The sequence below is a fragment of the Agelaius tricolor genome, unplaced genomic scaffold (genome assembly GCF_023055355.1).
Source record: "Agelaius tricolor isolate 1412-34295 unplaced genomic scaffold, bAgeTri1.0.p SCAF_8, whole genome shotgun sequence".
Lineage (NCBI taxonomy): Eukaryota > Metazoa > Chordata > Aves > Passeriformes > Icteridae > Agelaius > Agelaius tricolor.
The window spans coordinates 38,661,028-38,681,982 of NW_027269268.1; the positions used below are offsets into that span (position 1 = coordinate 38,661,028).

General features: G+C 38.7%; 1 protein-coding gene across 6 annotated transcripts in view; it reads right to left on the bottom strand.

Annotated features, from left to right (window-relative positions):
• GABRB1 (gamma-aminobutyric acid type A receptor subunit beta1) overlaps positions 1 to 20,955 on the bottom strand; it is a 108,636-nt gene that overhangs the window by 70,037 nt on the left and 17,644 nt on the right. The window lies entirely within an intron of this gene.

Here is a 20,955-nt window from a genome sequence, read left to right on the forward strand (position 1 = left end):
TTCAACATATTTCAGCAGTCATTGTTAGCTGTAGTGGATATTTAATTTATTTAGTGGCTATTTCATGTAATTTCTCTTGAATATGAAAGTAGGAAAATTTTCTGTTAATTTTGCCGTAGGTCAAGTTTTTGTGACACCTAGTCCTTCCTGCTTCTTATACCTTCTTAATTCCAGCATCATCTTAATGGGAAACATTATTATGTGTACATATAATGGAGTTCACAACCTGGCCCACAGTTGACTTCCAGATGACACTGAATGAACAGGTACTAATCTCCAGAGCTCTAATGGACAGGAGCCTGAAGTTTTGCCTTCTAGTTTCCTATTGTCACTGGCTCAACCTATGTTGAGCAGACATTCTCTGCTGAACCCTCATTAGACCTGATATATCAGGCATCCCACCCAGAGGACTTATTCAAACAGCCAGTGGCTTTAATTTGCCCAAATCCACAAGTTTTCTTTGGGAGGAAGACAAGGTGAACTATGGATTAAAGACTACCTTTTTGCAGCATGAGCTGGTGGTGAAGTCCACCTGTGGTGTGGAAAGCAGGGTGAGCAACAGGGTGCCCATGACCCTCAGGTAGGTCTGTGCAGCTCTGCTGTTGACAGTGGATACACCAGGATACCTGTGATCTGCTGAAGGTGTGCTGTAGAGTTACTTTGTGAAAAGTCCTTGGTACAGGGGCATGACCCCAGCCTGTTTTTGCAGCCTTCTAGATCACCTCACGTAATCATGGTGGGGGCAGTGGATTCAGACTTGGAGTTAATTTTTGTCAGTGGACTTGAATATTTTCAAGATTTGATCAGCAGAAGATAGGAAAACATATTTATATTTGATGAACACCATAAATAATGGAAGCAGATTATTGGAACCGAACGGTTTTGTGGTTTTCCTAGACGAAGTGAATCACTGTTTTCATGTTTTTAGGTCCTCATATGGCATTTGAGGAGTCCCAATGACATCTTTGTTTTACAATATTTCAGAGCTTTTGTAAGGGTTCTAACTTTTCTTCAGCAACACGCAAATTACTTGGTGAATAACATTTTCTTCTGGCTTATGACTGGACTTTGTCTTAAATGATAATGTTTAAAATAAAGTAGCGTATGTTGGCCTTTCTCTCCTTTCTTTTTCCTGCTTTGGTATCTCCCACATTTATTCTTCCTCTTCTGTCATTTCCAGCTGGAATCAATGACTAAAAACGTGCCCAAGACCTCTATCTCTACATCATGCTTTTTTCCACCTTTTTGAATTTATATCAAGATATTTCTTGGTGTGATTCTTCAGGGATTTCTTGGTCAACTGTCTGAGACACAGAAACCATATGGGAATTTCTCCTTCACTTTGATCCTAACAAATGCTAGGGCGGTGCTGAGTGAGAAATGCTTTCGGAAACTCAGGGACAGGAATACACACTACTCCTAGAAGTTCAGAACATTAAAACCATTTTTGTTTTGTGTTCACACTAGTCAATACAGAAGTAGCTGTTATTTACAATTTTTTTTACATTAAACCCTAAGAGTATAATTACACTTGCCATGGTGAACTGTTCTTTCCTGTTCAGTACCTACCAGCTTGCTTTCCTGTTTTTGGTTTGCATTTAATTATCATCAGCCTCTGATGCTGGTAGGACAAATTGTCTGTCCAACTACATGGCATGAGAGTTCTGTGTTTTTATGTTTTCCTGTCTCATGTATCTTTGGCAATCCACCAAGGAAATTGGGTGGGTGAATTTTTGTTCACTTGTTTGTCCACTGTAAGTAGACCAGAAATAGTCTGATTAAAATCCTGTGTCTGTGTAGGTGGGGGAAGGAGGCTTGAATTAGGAAAGAGTTATGTAGCCACCTGAGATGAAGCATCCATGTAAATATACAAATAAGTAAAAAGAAGCTCTGCTATGTCTGTTTGAGAATAATAATACTGCATCTGTATGAGATTCAGAGAATTAGCACTACCTGTAGGTTCTGGTCCAGGGACTGGTATAGAAGGACCAGTTTATAAAGAAACTTAGAATATGGCCAAGAACTTGAAAGATGTTTTGTGCCTTCTTCCCTGACACATGCCTGTAGGAGTGACATGTACTATCTTGTCCTTTCTGGGAAACCAAGATGCAGGTGCATCAGGACCTTGTGTTAGCACATGGTTCACTTCATCGTGAACACGCACATCACTTCATGAACACATGTCTATCAGAATGAAAACTAGACACACCAAGTGCTTCATTAGTGAGGTTTCAATGAGCATGAATTGATTTAGGGCATGTTTCTCTTAACTAAGTGTTGGGCTTATACTTGCGCTGACTAAACCCTTAGTAGTTTGGTTGGAAGTATAAATTTCAAGCCTTGAATAAACAAGTACACAACAAAGAAGGAGCTTAAAAAGGATGATCTTTAGAACCAGATCACAATGTCTAAAGGACCACATGGCACTGTAAGGCTTTTACAAAATCCAAAATACAAAATAGGTCACCTGTCCTGCTGAGTGGTGGCAGATGTTGAAACAACTGCTCTGTAAATGAACTCTGCTCTGTGCTAAAGAGCCACCTACAGAGATTGGAGTCAAAACCCTGTGACAAAACCCCTTTGAAATGGATTCATAAATATCGTGCTACACAAATGGGAAAATAATTTAAAAAGAAAAATAAAAATATGCTCAAAAATTAAGTTGGAACAAACATGAATTAATGCTATTAATTTGTCTGTTTTACAGAATATGACATTGTTAATCCTTTGATTACCATTTTTAGTTTATGTTGCCAGCCCAGTTATACTGAGGATTATTTCTTTCTCCAGAGGACAGTTTTATGAAAAAAACCTCCTGGGCAATCACTTTGGAAATCTGACATGTGATGCCAACAGTTTTTTTTGGGACATACTCTTCAAGGCTTCTGTGGTTTGGAAAGGGAAAAGTCCAAAAACAATCCCTGAAAAATGTCCTGACAGAGTTTTGCTTTGCTTAAGTGTCTTTTCTTTGACACAGTATGGAATGTCATGCAGACTTTTAACAAGTTCTCAACTATTTCTGCCTTAATTCCCATGACCATTAACAGGTCTACAGTTGCATTCTACAACTACACCCAGGACTTCAAAAGCCAGACACAAACCCCAGATATGTGCCACATGCTGAAACACTCCTAAAGAGCAGGTCTGTGGGTTCTAGCGGTTTTTAAAAAATCAGGCCACTTATCCAAAGATATAACTAAGAAGAATTTGCAAACAAGAAGAAATTAAAATAATTCTAACCCTGGAATGCTGTCAGAATTTAAAAAAAATGCTTCCTTGGCAGCTATATCTACTATGCCATGCTTTACTGTTCTAATTTTTATGTGCTATTTAGCCAGTATTTACTATTTTACCTATTTACAACATTCAGTGGCGTATTTTATAAACCATAGTAAGGCTAGACATAGTATAGATTTTTTGTTGCTAAAATATGTCATGATAATGTTCCAATCTGCTGTAGAAGTGACAGGTAAGGCTGATTAATCCACTATGGACCTCTACCATAACCAGTTTCAGAAATTTATTATTTTTATTTCTTTAATGACCTTCATAAGTCATCTATGTGTGGCATCTTCAGATGCTGAAATACAGACTTTCAACTATACGCTGAACTCTGAAGGAAGGAGCAAAATAAGGTTGGGAGGTAGGGGGAGAGCCTAACAGACTATTCAAAACCAGTTCCAATTCATAACTAACAAACAATTCTGAATGTCTTGGAAAGTAATAAGCTGCTAGTATCAAGAGATGTAAACTTATCAGCACTTGTGTAAGAATTATTGTGGTGAGTTTGCACTGAGTATTTTTCTTATTTTCTCTTGGTCTTAACTTCTCTGTGCCTCAGCTCACTCACCTGTAAAATAATAAATCTTGGCTATTTCACAGGGATGTTCTGAGACTCAATTAATTACACTCATTAAAGGACTGTAGTTATTATATTGTATTACAGAAAATGTCACACTTTAATTGGTAACAAATGTCAAAATAGGTATACATGGGAAGAGATATGTCTCTTGAAGGCTTTTAAACTTTTTAATTTGAAAATCAGAAAGGAAGAGAAATGAAAAAGAAATCAGTATAATGTTTCCTTTGCTGATAGCTTTGCAAGACTTGTTCAGATTGCAAATGTGTAGACTTTGGGAACTGGAGACAAAACAAAAGACAGCATGGTGTCTTCAGCCTAGAAAGAGGGTCTGGAACTCAACTACTGAAGGCATCCTTTTAACCTACCACCTACTACGATATAGCAGCTGAATCTTTTGGAAAGCTATAGCTCTGGCACTAGAAATAGTGTCTTTGTACTGAGTATATTTTTTGAGACCTTTTTCTTTGATTCAGAACCAAGCCAAAGCGTATTTGTCATTGCCTGGAGAACTGCAAGCATGTGGCTCCTCTGAAGGTTTTAGTACATTTCTGCTTGAAATTTTGGTAGACTTGCAATCCCAAGTGATTTTTGGATTCCTTAGGAGGGAAATTGCCTTTCATCCTTTCAAGTAGTTTGGATATAGCAGCTACTCTCAACTCAATTAGTATTTATTGCTTAAAACACTCCCTGCAGCTACACCACAGGAGAAAATTAACATTTGGTTAAGAAATTTGCAATTCCTTGATGCAAATCAGAGAGATAAATATATATATCTATATACATGCACACATATATATATACACATATTTGTGGAAATGTAAATTCCTGCCTCTGGGTAGGAACACCACCATTCACTGGCATATACAGGTGGGTACTCACTGGAAAGTAGCCTGAACATGAGCCAGAAATGTGCCCTTGTTGCAGTAAAGGTTAATGGTACCTTGGGCTGTGTTTGTCAAACATATTGCCAGCAGGTTGGTGAAGGTGATCTCTTCTCTACTCGGCCCTGGCAAGACCAAAGCTGGATATTGTGTCCAGTTCTGGGCTCCTCAGAACAAAACACTCATGGAACTACTGGAGAGAGTTTAGTTAAAGGGCCAAAACGGTGTTTAAGGGATAGGAGCACCTCTCCTATGAGGAAAGGCTATGAGAACTGAGGCTGCTTAGCCTGGAGAAGAGAAAGCTGAGGGGCAATCTCATTCATGTCTGTAAATGCCTGAAGGGATTGTGGAAAGAGGACAGAGCCTGGCTACTTCCAGTGGTGCTCAGTGACAGGACAAGAGTCAGCAGGCACAAACTGAAACACAGGAAGTTTCTCCTGAATTTCAGAAACATGCTTTTCACTGTGAGGGGTGACTGAGCACTGGTACATGTTACCAAGAGGGGTCATGGAGTCTCAATTCTTGGAGATATTCAAAAGCTGTCTGGGAATGGTGCTGTACAAGACACTTACAGTGGCCCTGCTGGAGCAGAGGGGTTGGACCAAATTACCTCTAAGGATGGCCCCCAACCTCAACAATTCTGTGACTTTTACCAATGTAGTTTATGAAAAGTTTGCAGTTTTTAGGTGGTTTAAATCCTGGATGTTATGCAGCTGCAATGTCGACTGAGGGGAATATGGCTTTTCTGACTTGGGCAATCACCCTTCACCAATACATGTTTATTCAGAAGATTGAAATACTTACTGAGATCATGCAAAAGGTGAATTAGACTCAGATGGGTTTATCTAAGCTGTAGTGCTTCACACATTTTGCTAGCACATTGCATGCTGCATTAGCTGCTTTCTGCCTTATTACTCTATAAAGTTCTAAATGTTTGGTGAGAGAATTGGCTTTCCACATCTGATAGCTCTGCTGCTGCAGTTAGTGTTAATGGGTGAACTAACAACCAGTTTTAAAGAGAGGGGATAAAGTAGAAACATCTCATGAACAGTAATATACCTTTTCCCTTATAGTCACAGCAAGCTAGGAAGTGAGAAATGCAGGCAAATGAACAAGTATGTGACGTGCTCTGGGGACTTTGAGCTGACATATGGTATTAACAGGTATCTATTATAAGCAAGGGAAATTTTCAGGCATCTGTTCATTAGAAACAAATGGAAAATGTTACAAACTTTTTTTTGCAAGTGTTTTGTTTAACTTCTCAGTGAAATTTCTGGATACCTGACTTGTCTCCTGCTTCCTGCTTTTGCACTTTATGAACACTTTTGTTCAAAAGTTCTATGGCAGAGACGTTCACCAAAGGGGCACACTGGGCATGTGGTGAGCTCAACTAGCTAAAGCACTTCCTAGAGTCCCAGATGTTTAGGTTTGACCTCAATATATAATTTCTGTGGCTCAGGTAGAATGATGGTAATCTACACTGTCATTTTGTTTCTGATATTGATGTCTGTTGAAAATGATGTTGTTGTGCTATACAACACAGGCAGTTAAAAACAAGTATTCATGTACTTGTCTAGGAAGGTTTTGGATGATCCATTCTGAAGTGGATCTGACATAGAGAAAAGCAGCTCCAAACAGAAGTATGATATGAACTAAACTCACTCCTCATACTGAAAGGGAGCTTAATTATATTATTCTATTTACTGTAAAATTGTAGACATCATATTTATTTCAAACCAGTTTTAAAACAATGAAATTGCTATATTTTAGTTTTCATGTGGAATATATTCAGCACAGCACCTGGTTTATATTGTGAAATGTGCAAGGTTAATGGGTAAAGATCTGTGGCGATGAAGAACTGTATTGACTAGTTTGGCATTGAGATGACTACAAGGAAGAATAAATCCAGCGCTAATTAAGGAACAAATATCAAAATGATTTTTCTTAATCATTTGTTGTGTTATGAAGAGGGAAGTTTTGAGAAGCCAGTAGTCACTGAAGAAGACTAATGCATAACATTTAGCCACCAGTAGCAAATTAGGAATTTAGGATTTGAAATGTCTGCAAAATTATTTACAAAAGAGAAATGGGGAGTTGCATAGTACAGCCTGCAGCTGTGGTAAGTGAAATCTCTGGTCACAAACAAATTATTTCAAGACTAGTGTTCCAAACAGCTCACAGCTGAACCTAACCCAAGACTGACAGCTGATGGCAGCCCACGTAATACAACAATGAAGAAAGAGCACTATGGCAGCAGAGAGAATCAGAGGAAATCTACAGCTCTGATACGTGTGTGAAAAATCTGTTTTCTTTGAACTCTTCCTTTTGTGTCCAATATCACTCCTACCAACGCTTCAGATTGAAAAAAAGAAATCTGTTGAATATTTTTTGAGTTGCAACAGAAGTTTTTGGAAGAAGAAGAAGAAGGAACAGATTCAAACACATACAGGGTACAGGAGATTTCTAAACTATAGAACAGCTTCTAGAAAATACTGTGTTTCCTTGAGGAGGAAAAGATGTGGTTGCTGTGCCTGTAGGCAGCTGACCGAGGTGCTGCACACTGGAATGGGGGAATATGTTGTAGTGGCACAATAATGGGCTGAAGGCATACCCCAGTATGTCCTGGAAGACTGACTGTGACTGACTATAAAAGTAACAAAGAAGCAACATTTGGTAAGTTGCAAACTCAGGTGTACTCTGAAGAACTGGAAAGATACCAGGGAAACGAGATTATTTCTGAAAGTATTTTGTGCTGGTAAAGATGCTGAAATCAGTTGCATTGTACACTGAAAAGGGAATTTGAAAGGGTAAGGGGCTGAAGTAAGCACTAAAATCTATTTTGTGCCTAAAAAAGTTGAACTTAACAAAGGTTTCAAGGAAAATTTTATGGTTTAGTACTGGTCAGATGTGCCATTGTCTTTTATTTCATGTACTAAGTGCCTTTGTTATGACAAAATTTTAATGAACTAGGTCCCCAAACAGCAAACACCACTGGCAGTAGGATGTGATGAATTATTCAAACAGGATAATCCTAGCAAAATGGTGAGGCTCTGCCTCTAGAGGAACACTGTGTGTCCTGGGTGGAGGAGGGCTTCTGTCAGGGGTGTACTGTACAGCCTAGCTTGAAGTCATGGCACCTAATGAGTGTGCAGCTTTAACCTTGGTGAAAAAGCAAGTCTCTGGCCTACTTGGGAAGAGCGTCTACAACATGAGTGAGGGGGGCTTCAGATGCACTTGAATTGTGGCACTTGTTGGAAAGGGTGTAAGGCAACCTTAAAAACTCTTGTTTGCCTTTAGAGAGTCTCTAACATGAAGCCATTAGTTCTAGATAGTACAAAGAATGCTTAGGGCAATACACTGAAAAATAAGAAGCCCAGCAGAAGAATATAATGATTACTTCCAAAATCTGTTTTTGAGAATATTTGGCTTCTGGCTGAACAGAATTTATTAAGCTAATAACTCTTCTCCTGAATGGAACTGATCGAAACTGCCAGAAGCAGGACACCACTGTTGGGCAGGTTGAGATCACTTGAAGTATCAATTGAAGTTACAGCTTCTGATGAAAGATATACAGCCTTTGAGAGCTTTCTGCACAGTAAAATGAATTTTTTCCTTTTCCTGGGTTCTTGCAGCTAGGTTTTCATGGCTTTTGCCTGCACCGCTGGGGAGCAAAGCATCACAGTGAATAGATGGGGCAGCTAAGCTGTTCCTTTAGAGGTCTTGTGCTCACCTCAGACCTGAGGTCCCAGGGAGCTGCTGTACCAGCTCACTCCTCAGAGGGTGACTTCTTAGCTTTGAATTGCTAACTCTGGCTGACAATGATCTATAATGTATTGCTCACTTTGCTTTTAAAAAACAACAGGAAGGACAAAATGCCGCAGTGAAATGAAGCAAGGAAATGGCTAAGCTGTGTTAACATGCTTGGAGAAAAACAAAGCCCAAGCAAAGCCACTCTTAGTGTCAGAGTTCCTTGGCTGTCACATTCAATCATAAAAATCCCAGTGATGTTATGTCTGCAGCAGATGTGTTTTATTATTTACAACGGGTTGTGGGGAACTTGCCTTATAGTTGGATTTGTTTTGGTGCTACCATCTTTGTCCCCCTAGGCCATTTCAGGTCCTCTGAGAGTCCTGGTGCAGAGCTAGCTTTTTCTCAGATATCCTTAAAGCTACTTTTCCTTTATGTGTTGCTGGAACACTTTTTTTTTTTTTTTTTTTGAGTTGACACCATACTGAACGCAATATTGTAGGTCATGTATTCTCTTAATAAAATCAGGCAGAGGGGTGAGCTTTCTGTTGTAAAATTTCTTAATTGGTCTGTCACAAAGAGTGAGTATTGAGGGCCAGGCAGTAATTTCCTGGAAATATGAAGAGCTGTGTTTGGTGTAAGTGTGATGAATTAGGCAGACTTTCAAAAGGTTGGCAAAGGAAACATTTGTAAATTAGAGAGATCATCTCAGATCTACTTTTAGTTAAAAATCTGTATCCACACTAGTGTTGAGCAAGGACAAGAGGATGCAGCAGAGCATCATGAGAACAGATGATCAGGACCCAGCAGTTGTGAGGACAAGACACTGTTACCTAGCAACTTCTCAGAGCTGTCTTTTATAAATCCATTCTGTCATGGATGTCATGTATACACCACAGTTGGTCTTCACAGATCTTGCACTACTTAGTACTATAAAATATATCTTCTGAGCAGTAGCATCCTTGGCAGGTATTAAATCATGCCAGTCCAGGCTTTTTTTGCCCTACCTGTTCCCACAGCAAGGTGAAGGCTGTGGATCTGTGTTTTTGCATAAGTTACCATAAGCTGCTTAAGTTCAGAGATGGGGCAGCATTTGTGGGAGCTGATGTATCTTCTTTCTTGTACAGATTGAGAAAGAATGGACAATTATCTGTGGTAATTTCCATGCCTATAAGCTGCTCTCCATCTTCTGCAGCAGAAGGTGACTATGATCTGTAATTTTTTCTTTCTGAGGTGAAGAACCCTTACTCTGACTCAGTATTAAAATATGAAATGAATAAGTGGAGATATTCTCAATTTTTACAAGTGCTGCTTTACTATACCTCTACAGATTTCTCAGACAGATTATTTGATTCTGGATAGGCATTTTGAATGTCACAGCATTTCAGATATTCAGCAAGACTGATTTAAGGCCTTAACTTTTCTTTCTAATCTTTGCCTACTAATCACATTTATTTTGAGGTAATTCAAGTACACCATTGTTTCCAATGGCATTTGGAGTTGGAATTTAGAAACTTCAATCCTTGTTTAATGTTTCACTTCTTGCACTATTTTGATGTGTATGCTGTAATACTGTAAATAGGGGGTTGGACACATTATCCTAAATATTACACAGAAAAAATACTGTGTTGATTCCTGCATTACCCTTTTAAAATACTTTCCATCCTTTGTTATAAGCAGAGGGAGTGCAGCATCTCTTGCTTCAATAATTATCTCTAATTTGATGTGTTATGAACTGGACTATTTTTCTTGGATTCTATTACAGTACAAGAAGTTCAATATGCTGTTCTCTATGGCTCCTAGAAGCTGACAGGCATCACATCTCAAAAAAAGAAAAAAAAGGAAAAAAAAGATGATATTAAAAAACAATGTCATGGTTTCATGGTTTGAAGTGACCAAATGCAGTAGTAAAATATTGTGGCTTGTCACTTCCTCATGGTTACTTTAAGTGACTTGATATTGTACACTATCAGAGATACTGAGAGGACCAAGCTCCCATTCTGGCTTTATTTTGTGGGTTTTCAGCATTCCTTCTATGCAAGAAAATGTCACTGGAAATTGTCACTATCTATAAGAATGTTGTAAAGAAATTTTAAGATAGAAGCCTGTCACAGTAGTGGTGAATTCAATTTTAAACACGTTAATTGACAGAATTGGGGTTTTGTTTAATTTTTATTTGTACATTTTTTTTGGTGGTTTTTTTTGGTTTTGTTTTTGATTTGTTTTTTTTGGGACAGGATTTGCTTAAATTTCTGTCTGTAATAGATAAAGCAATGATTGTAATAACAGAAAAGATTCTGCTATGTCTTTTCCTTTACCTATCTTGTATTCGTGTCAAGATCTTGATAAATTCAGAAAACAGCCTGAAAAAAATGTGATGTGATTCAGTTTATAACACATTCAAGTTCTATACTCAACAGTAATACTGTGTAAAGTATCCCCATCCTGTATATATATATATATGTATATATATATATGTATATATACACTGAATGTGTATATATACAGGACAGGGAATAAGAAGCAGCTCTGAGCAAGATGTAGCTTACAAAAAGAATGTGGACCACTGTCAAGCTGTTGCAGAAGGAAAAGTGGCATATGCTCAAGTGGGATGTGTAAAGAGAAGGAGAATCTGCAACAGCTTGTATTTAACACAGTACAGAGAAGACATATAGGAGATAAGATATATCAGTCTTCAAGTACCTGAAAGACTATTGCTGACTTGACTTGCTGCTGACTTTTTGACCTGCAAAGTAAAGACAGGATGGGCTTAGAATGCAACAAAGTAGATATCAGTTAGCAGGGGGAAAACTTTCTAATTCCGAGGATACATTTTACATCAGTTACTTCGGGTTGTTACAGGGGATCAGTCACTGGCAGTTTCTAAGTCCCTATTAACCACAGGTGTTGTGCAGGTACTATAGCACCACTAACACTTGCAACGTTCAAAGAAAGGGACTGTGGGACTTTCTCAGGCTTCTCTGGAATTGCCAATATGTCTAAGTGCAATATTTCATTATCAGTATTTGGTAAGAGGCAGGATGAAAGGTAACATAGTTTTGAAGTACATTCATTTATTTTACAATTACTCAAATATGTATTCATGCCAATTCCTAATGTTCCAGCAGCAAATGTTAATAGCATTTAAAGAAAGTGCCCTAAATGCACACAGAGTGATCTCTAGGATACAAATTATCCTGTTACCAGAGCGGCAGGTCATCCTCAGCTGAAGTCTTGCTTTTGAGGTTTCCTACATCCCCAAAACCTTTATTCTCTTCTATTACCTCTCCTAGCTGTGGAAAACTTCTTACAGACAACTTTTTCAGCCCCCTTCCTTTACTATAATATACAGTCTTTCAAACTGATAATGACAGGTGGTAAATTGTAACCAGAACCACCTTTTCTAATTCGTGAACTCAGGACAATGGGCACTGAAGAAGAAAAAAATCTGTTTTTTCACACCAGCTGCATTCCTATATGCTTTTGTTTTGGCTCAGTTGTTTCCTTTATCAATGTATTAAGACTTGTAACTTAAGATAATGAAGTGTTTTGAGTCAGAGATACCACCTACTGTTTGATTAACGTCTTGCACATGGGTTTTCCCTCTATGTAAAGATGTCTGTGTCTCTCTCTGGTACTTGCTCTCTTGCCCTTCACTGGCTCAGAGTGCCTAAGGCAGTGGATCAGCTAAACAACTGGAATGATTACAGGTCAAATCCTTGGCAGGACATGAGTAGAGCACTCATTCTGGAAATGGCTATAAACAGCAGAGCTTGATTATTTGATTAGCGCCTGATTTCCAGTTAAATACTTAATAAATCTTATCTATTATGGTATGCTGTGCACAATATGTGGCATATGAAAGTGGACAGCTGTTAAGATGCCCACTGTGCTGTTCAGCATATTGGCCAGCCAGCCAGAGTGCAAATGAAGAAAGCTGCCAAGCCCTGTGTGAGGATTGGGCATCTCAGGGAGAAAAAAAAGAGGGCATGGTAGAAAAAAAGGTAGATGGGTAGTAGCAATGATGGAAGAGAAAGGAAGTGTTTTAGGACCTAGGGGAGGGGGCTGCAGACACTGCTTGCCAGGTGAAGCATAGGTATTGACCCTACTTGTTTCAAGTTGATTACTCATACTCATCATTTACCATCCGATTTTTTTTTTTACTGCATTATATATCAGCTCAACAAGAAAACAGAGGCTGGAGCCAAGATAAAAATTTTGCAACCAGTTAGTTGCTGAGTAAAGTGAACTGAGCACAAGCTGAGGGTTAGAGCACAACATAAGACCACCTCAGGGAAGCTGCTCTCATTCACAGATTAATTAATTGGAAATGCTACTTTTGGCCCTGTGAACTATACTGGAAGATGGTAAAAATTTTTAAAAGTCTTTCAGAAACACTAGTCATTGAGCAACCAGAGGATCTTGACAGGAAAAGGAGCAAAACCTGTCAGAAGTATGGTCTTAAAAGATTTTTGGGATACTCCTAGGAAAATCCATGATGAAGTACTTAGTAACATGAAAGAAGACAAGTTTAGAAAAACAGTGGTATGTTTCTAACATGGAACTTCTCCTATTGTTCTTTTCTGGCAAATGATTAATTCATTATCAAACTATTTCTAAGAAACTCCTTGTGGTAACACAACTGCACACAGTCTATTTGGTCCAGAAAGAAACTGAACTGAGGCAACCTGACTTTTTCAAGCAAAAATGAACATATCTCTGTTTTGAAGGTTTATCAACAAAAAACCTAAGTGCTACTGACTGCAACATTAACACCTAAATTGGTACAGAGGGCAGTAAGGTGCACCATTTTTCCTATTAAATGTAACTTGATTAGTATAGTTCTTTTTATGTTTTTATGTTTATTTGACATATCTTTATTTTTAAAGAAAGTTACGTAGTTTCTGCCTTTTTGTAATTTGTTATTGTGAATCTTTTAACTACCACCATGCCTTCAACTTTCATCCCCATAAGCCTTGAATGATGAAGTTTTCTTCAGCTGAAAGTAATTTTAATTTGAAATGCACACAGAAAACCAGTATCTTATTTTTTTAACTCAGCACTGCAAGTCTGACGGCATCAGATGCCCCTAAGAGCTAGTGCTTCTATTACCTAATTACACAATTTAAGTCTACAAATTAAGCCTAACAACATCTGAAATTACTGTGATTTGTTCTATCTTCCTGACTCCATTTCCATGCTTGAGAAATCAAGTGCATAGGCAGGAGAAGCATTACTGTGCTTCTACTGTTCATTCCCTGGCTGCAGCATTGGGACCAAAGGGACTTGAAGCCATGGCATGAAATGCCTCCTCCCAGCACAGGGATGGGGCACACCAAGGCGGTGATTTTAAGAAGCACTGCATGTAAGAAGGAGGCATGAAATCAGCTGCAATAAATAACATTATTTCTAAACCAGGAGGCTTTAATTGCTTCACACTCTTATGTAACTGGGGCCTCTGAGAGTGTGGGTGTGTGTTTAAATGCACATCAGTGTGTTTCTGTCACGCCATTTCCAGATGGCAAATATGGAACCAGAGAGTATCTCCAAATAGAGCTTTGCTAAAGCCACTCACACTGCTTCAGATTGCGAGTGGAGAAAAAAGTCTAACAACATTTGTGACTGATTCAATTACCCTGGCTTATTGATGTGTTTTATTGCTGATTCTTGATTTTTTTTCCCTGGCTCACTATCTCACATAAATTGTCCCCCTCATTTAACAAATCTATTTTTCTCTTTATATGAAGTGTTATTTCACTTAAGAGTAGTAAAATTTCTTATCATACTTTTGACAGACATTTTGTGCATCTTAAAATGATAATAAATTGACTGATAACTTGCTGGGCAGACATTTCTTTCTCTAGGACAGTAAAAATGAGCTTAGATTATTATTTGGACCAGATTCCTAACACCTATGGGGCTGTGCTTTTACCTGAAAATTTCTGCCTTGGTGGAACACAAACAAGGCTCACAGTAGGTGAGCAGTTTAGTTTATACATTTTAGGCCTTCATAATTGCACTTCAATAATCTGAAAAGGTTTTGTCAGTTAGCAGAAAAAATGAGAGAGCTAATGTAAAAAATAAAACTATTTTTACATCATTGATAGTTGCAGCAAATTCTCTATTTGAATCCAAGCCTAGCCCTCTAGACAGATGCTGTTTTCCTGGGATTGCAGATGGAAGCATCAGTTCAGGCTCTAGGTTCTTTTGGAAATTTCTCTTTTGGAAACTGAAGTAACTCTTCTAGGATGAATTTGACAGTATTCTTGTTCCTTCAGAGTTAACCCTTACACTAGCCACAAACAGTATGAGAAGACCTCTGGAGTTAGAGGGTAGGCTGTATGGAAAATCAAGCCTAGAAAACTTAAGCTTATTTCCTATGTATGTGCTCCTTGGTTCTTAAGGATTCAGCACAGTGAAATCACATCTTGCAAATTGTGCAGGACATATGCAATGATAGCAAACAGATTCTCCTTGTGGCAAAGCATGCTGTGTCAGGATCTGCAGCCTTCTGTTGTAAAAAGTACATGGAAGATGCAGCATGGTTTGTATACACCCATATACTCAGTGGGCTGCAGGTTTCGTATCAGTACAAACAAATACATTTCCTGTCTTGAGGATAAGACAAAATAACTCACTCATTTTGACAAAAATTCAGTTTCACAGCCACAAGAGTGTGGGTCTGTCAGGCACCATCTACCTGCGTGGGATGGAAGCAAAGGCCAAATGAGCTCCCTTTCCTAGCACTTGTGTCTGTTTGTGTCTTCAGTTACACCTAAAGCAGCTGCTTTCCCTGCCAGTAGCGAGCTCATGTACCCACACCCTGCCCTGCTGTCTGGAGGAATGCAAGGAGAAGGTTGCCAGCTGCCTCTCCCTCCCACCAAAGCAGCTTTAACCACACAGCCTTTTCCTGCAGTGTCAGCGCTGGCAAGCACAGCAGAACCAGGGGCGCATTGCAAGAGCAAATTGCCTCCAGGGATGCATGGGGAGAGGGCAGTTGAATGAGTTGTTTTGGGGAGAGGCTTGAATCTGGAGTAGAGTTGGGGTCACTGCTGGAAGAACTACAGGACTCCCTTCTATGTTTATTTACCCTAACAAATTTTCTGTGTCCAGCACTTGCTTAGTTTAGGTAACCGCTTATTTTGCTTGAGTCCTTGCCATCACCAAACACAGCTTTCAGAGCTCTGTTTTAACCTGTTCTGTCTGGGAAACACAAGCCAGTAAGGAATAACAGTTATGTTCCCATACATTGCACCAGCAGCTGGGAATCATGTGGTGATGCAGTGGGAGGTACTGACCTCCTGCCTCACACCCTTTTTTAGCACATGCAGTCACAAAGGAGAAGGATGATGCATGTGCTCCAGTTTGTAATTCCCAGTACAAACACTCATACAGAGCTGTCGGATGTGTATTTCAGTTAGAATTACACACACCATGTATTCTGATAATGAATTTGCTACAAGACTAGAGAAAGCTAATAAATTATTTATGACTTGACAGATTCCTGTTTATAATCCTTGTGGCTACTGCTGTACTGCTGCTAGATTTTAGCACCTTTGAGAAAGGACTTCATATTAAGAAATTTGTCATCTGAAAAATAAAGTCTGTCGGCACATTTGGTACAGAGGGGCTTCAACTATCCAAATAATCTTCTAAGCAGGCTTCTTTTATCTTTCTAAGGAGGTTTTACAACTTCACTGTAGAAAATCCAGAGAAATATATTGTTTCTCTTCATAAAAATTATCTTTATGATTTAGCTTCTTTGTTATCCTTACCTCTGCTGAAAATGTGGTCACGTAAATGTTGCGTACTAAGAATTTATAATATAGGTTCTTACACAGACCTACATAAATTTCTAGACAGGTGAAGAAGCCTCCCTTGGCAGTGGAATATGTCCAGTCCTTACTCCTTGCCAAGGCAATGGAAGAAGATTTTAATTGTGAGTTTTCATACATTCCTACTTTGTAAGTTTGCTGGATTTCTACTCAACTCCTGGGGGAAGAGAATTCCCACCGAACTGCAAATGCAAACATTTTAATCTGGTATTAGTGTGGTTTTAATATTAGGCATTTATGGAGGGAGGGCAGGACCTCAGATATGTTACACCTCATGTTTTCTTACCCAAAAACATGCAATTACTTCTCAGTCTTCTGAGGAGCAACTTAGCACTACACCAGGATAAATTAGTTCAAACCATTCCTTAAGGAGGTGTCGTGGTTTAATGTAGTTTGGTTTTTAGCTGGGGATGGAGACCACGAGCTATGGAATCCATTCCCTGTAAGGACCTTGGCAGCTTCCTTCAGACCTGACAGAACCAATCAGCCGGCTAGTTTTGAATGCTGACACTCTGTTAAACCACTTAAGAAAGCTGAAGACACCTCTGTGAAATCACACTTAGAAATTAACAAGCCCCAGAAAAAGCTCTCTTGCTTCTGGCCTTTGAACAGGTAAGTGGATGCTCGCAAGACCAGGACACGAGGCCCGGACCCGCTCTGCTGCACAGCCAGGCCAGCCCAGCCATCTACAGACCAGGGCAAGATATCAACTCTTTCAGTGCACCGATGACACTTGCAGACATCAATCCTCTCTCAAGTGAGAAAAAAGGAAAGGGTGAAGACACGTAAAGAAAATAACATGGAGACACCAGGGTCAGTAAAGAAGGAGTCAAATCCCAGATGGGAGGAGAATGAGGAGATGTCTTAGTCTTGGGCTGAAATTCTCTTGTAAGGCTATGGGGAAGATATAATTGCTGCATCAGACTTTTTTTTCCCTGTGACCCATGGAATGCGTTGGGGGGATGTAGCATTCTAACTAAACATGTGAGCAGAGGCACCTGCAAGCAGATGTTGACGTAGCTGTGATCCATTGAGAAGCTTGAAAAGAGAGAAATGAGCGAGATGAAAAACCTTGCTCCAGGAATGGAAGAAGAAAACCTCTGTTCCCAGATATAAGAGAACTTTTGTTCCTATACCAGAATGGCTCATCCTTAAAATTGTACACCAATAAGCTGAAATGACCCATGGTGGTAGCTGTGGGAAAACTACCAAAACCATGGGAGAGACCTCACAATTTCAGATTTCTGGGTGGCTGCTATTCGTGAAAATTAAAATCACAAGAGATTTGTTTCTTGTGGAAAAGTCTCCATGGCATGGTAAGAGACACTCCTCTCCCTAAGTGGACTGAAAAAAGATTATTTTAAGAGTGGCAGACTGACTGAAAATACCAAATTTGTCTCTTTACATTGTTGGTGGGGGAAAAAAAGAAAAGCTGGGAGGAGGAGAAGTATTCTGAAAGCTTGTTCTGATTTCTTACTATTTTTCTTTTAATTCTGTTAATAAAGTTTTCTTATACCCTTTAAAACCTTGAGCCTGCTTTGCTCTCCTCCTAATCCTTATCTCACAGCAGAAAATGAGTAAATAATTCTAGTGGGTGCACTGGTGTTTGGCCAGTACTAAACCCACTATGGGAGACATGAAATCAGTTACTCCAGAACACAGAAATTGTGTTTTGCACAACTTCCCAAAGGCAGCCAAGTGAAAAGAAAACAGTACTGTACCTTTTTCCTCTCTGACAAGAGGATCATCTGGTTTGCAAGGCCCCACCATGAGCAATCAGTTAGGAAGAAAACTTCTGTCTGGCTTAGGTTGAGTGAGCTGACCCCATGCTCTAATTTCATCCATGTGACTCTTCTGCCACAAGTCTTGGTACAGACAACCTAAATGGCTTCTGACCCATGTCTGTACTGAGAGAGAAATGATACAGCTGTATTTCTGGATGCCAAGGCTAAATTAATCATCCCTGCTGAGTATGGACTAATGATTTTGGGCACAGTGCTGCAAGATCTGGCTTCCCTGCTTCCAGACTAAAACTAGAATCTTCATGTTATCCTGCATAACATGGAATCCCTGGAAAGGGATTAGCTGGATGATTATCTTACACTCCATGACAGAGTGACCAATCATTGTCTTGGATACCTCACATTCTCCAGGCATGCTGTAGATTCTGGTTTAATTCAAGGTGCCATTCCACCTACTCTATCACACACTGCAGGCCTGACACAAAGTGCTGCTGTTCAGATTTGGTCTCATGAAACAGAGTGGAAAGAGCAGGGAACAGGGCTCTAAATTTAGTCTGTTTAGAATGTCACACCACTCAGTATGCCCATCTATTTTCAAAGCTGCAATAAAGCAGCATGGCAATATTAGTAAATGTCATTAGTTCTTTGAATTGAAATAATTACTTCCAGCCAACAGTAATACATTAGAGAAATTCTCATCTACTACATTAGAGTAATTCTTGGCAGTGTGAACATAATGAATCTGATACATATACATACATATAATGAATCTGATACAACCATCCAAATAAAACTTGGAATATAAATTCTCAGCCAGTAATCACTTCCTTTTTGCCTCTTTTCTTTTTAGTCAAGGCAGTATGATTCTTTTTTTCAGTCAGAGAGTCATAAAGTTTTCATTTGAAGTTTTTATTGGTTTTCAAAAATGTAGTTGATTGGTTAATGTGATTTTGTTGTAAATAATCCTTCTCTTTAACAAAATCCTTCTCTTTTCAACAAATGCCATTTTAAAGCTTTAAGATATTTACCTTATTTACCTGAAATTATTTTTTTTCAGTTAATAGATTATAAATTTCATTACCCAAATATATTGATATACTGTCATACATCTTAACTGAGCTATGAATATTACTGACCTTGTCCCATTTTCTTTAGAAAACTTTCCATGAAAAGAGTAGCTCAAGCATACCAAGTGTGTATTCTTTTGCTCTCCTTAGTGTTTCATAGCTGTATTGATAAAAACAGCATCATCAAAGAGCATCAGCATTTGAAATGCTCTGAAATTATACAGAACACAGTATTTTGTCACTGTAGTTCTTAAACCTGATACTGATTTCTCTGTTGTTGGTATAAACCCCTGGTACAAATGGAGTTATTGCTGACTTATGTTGGAGAATTAAGTCCTACTGAGGCTGTTACCACTAGAATGGGCTTGGGAATGGAACTGGGAACTTGATTACAGCTCCTTCTATTTGTGAACTGGTCTTCACTATTCGTACTCTCTGTCTGGACTACAGTCCAAACACTACATCTGAAGAGATTTAGAGACTTTAAACTGGTTGAGAAACAGTGTGCTTTGATTATTCAACTATTTGTGCTAAATTTTGAACAATTGTACTGAAAAGAGAGGAGAAAGCAACTCCTACTTGCTCCAAAGAGAAGTGGTTGGACAGTGAGCACATACTCTCTGACATCTTTTAAGAAACTACTTCAAATGCTCTGACACCTTTAATAAATTATTTCAATACCTTTAAAAGGTACCTTCTAATGATCACATCATTGGTTATCAATGGTATTGAAAGATGCTGATGGTTCTAATGTAGAAAAGCTTGCTAGAAGGCTTGATCTATGTCACAGGTTGTGAGAAGACCTGTACAGATATTCTATAATCCACTGGTGCTTTTTTGCCAAATGGCAAATTTACAGACAGCTAGAAAATCCCTCCAATTTGAACACAGAGGAAATGCTGAATTCATGGCTGCACTCTGAATGATTACTGATAGACAATATCCTGCACAGCAAAGGGGAACCACCAGTCATAGGATTTTATTTCTTTATTTAATTTTCCTTTATGAGCTATTTGTGTTTATTTGTATGATACTTCACCTTGCTGGCAATCACTAATGGAATGCCCCTAAAAACTGAAGTGTTGAATGTTTCTTCTGTTTCTTTTTCACAACTAACCTTCCAATACCACTGTAATGGAGAAGCAGTTTTATGCAAGCTGAGCAAAAGGAGCGGATGAACCTACAGTTTGACCAAGAACAACATAATGGGGAAAGGAACAAAAATATTTACAGCAATGTAGAGCTAGGGAAGCCCAGTATTTCTGAAATGTCCAAATTGACAAAAATGATAAGCAATTCTGAATCTCTTTCACTCCCCTCCCTCCAATCTTCATTATTATACTTCCTTCAATATATTCAGATATTCTGAACCAAACAGTAGGAAGGATTTTTACTTGATATTGCTTCCAGTTGTTTTCATTCCAGAATAGATGAATTATGGAAAAGAAAGTAAAAAACTAGTTGTGTCTCTGAAGCCCAGCACAGAAACAAATTGCTTTGACAAACATGTTAGACTCAGTGGAAACAAAATTGCTTTTGTATAATCAGTTTACAGATTGCAGAAACTTATGGAAAAGATAAAATGGTCAAAGACTTGGAGACTCCATAAAACCACATTTGGTGTGGTTTTTTTTTGCTAATGTGTGCAAGTCCAGTAGATATTGTTAGTTTAAGTCTCAGGCTTATGATCAACAGGTTGGAAAAGAATTTTAAAATGCATATTTGTAGGTATATTCTTTCATAAAATAATCCTCTTAACCACTTCTTTGTCAACTGTGTGAGCAAAAATTAATTCTCAAATGATTAGGAACTTGAATTATG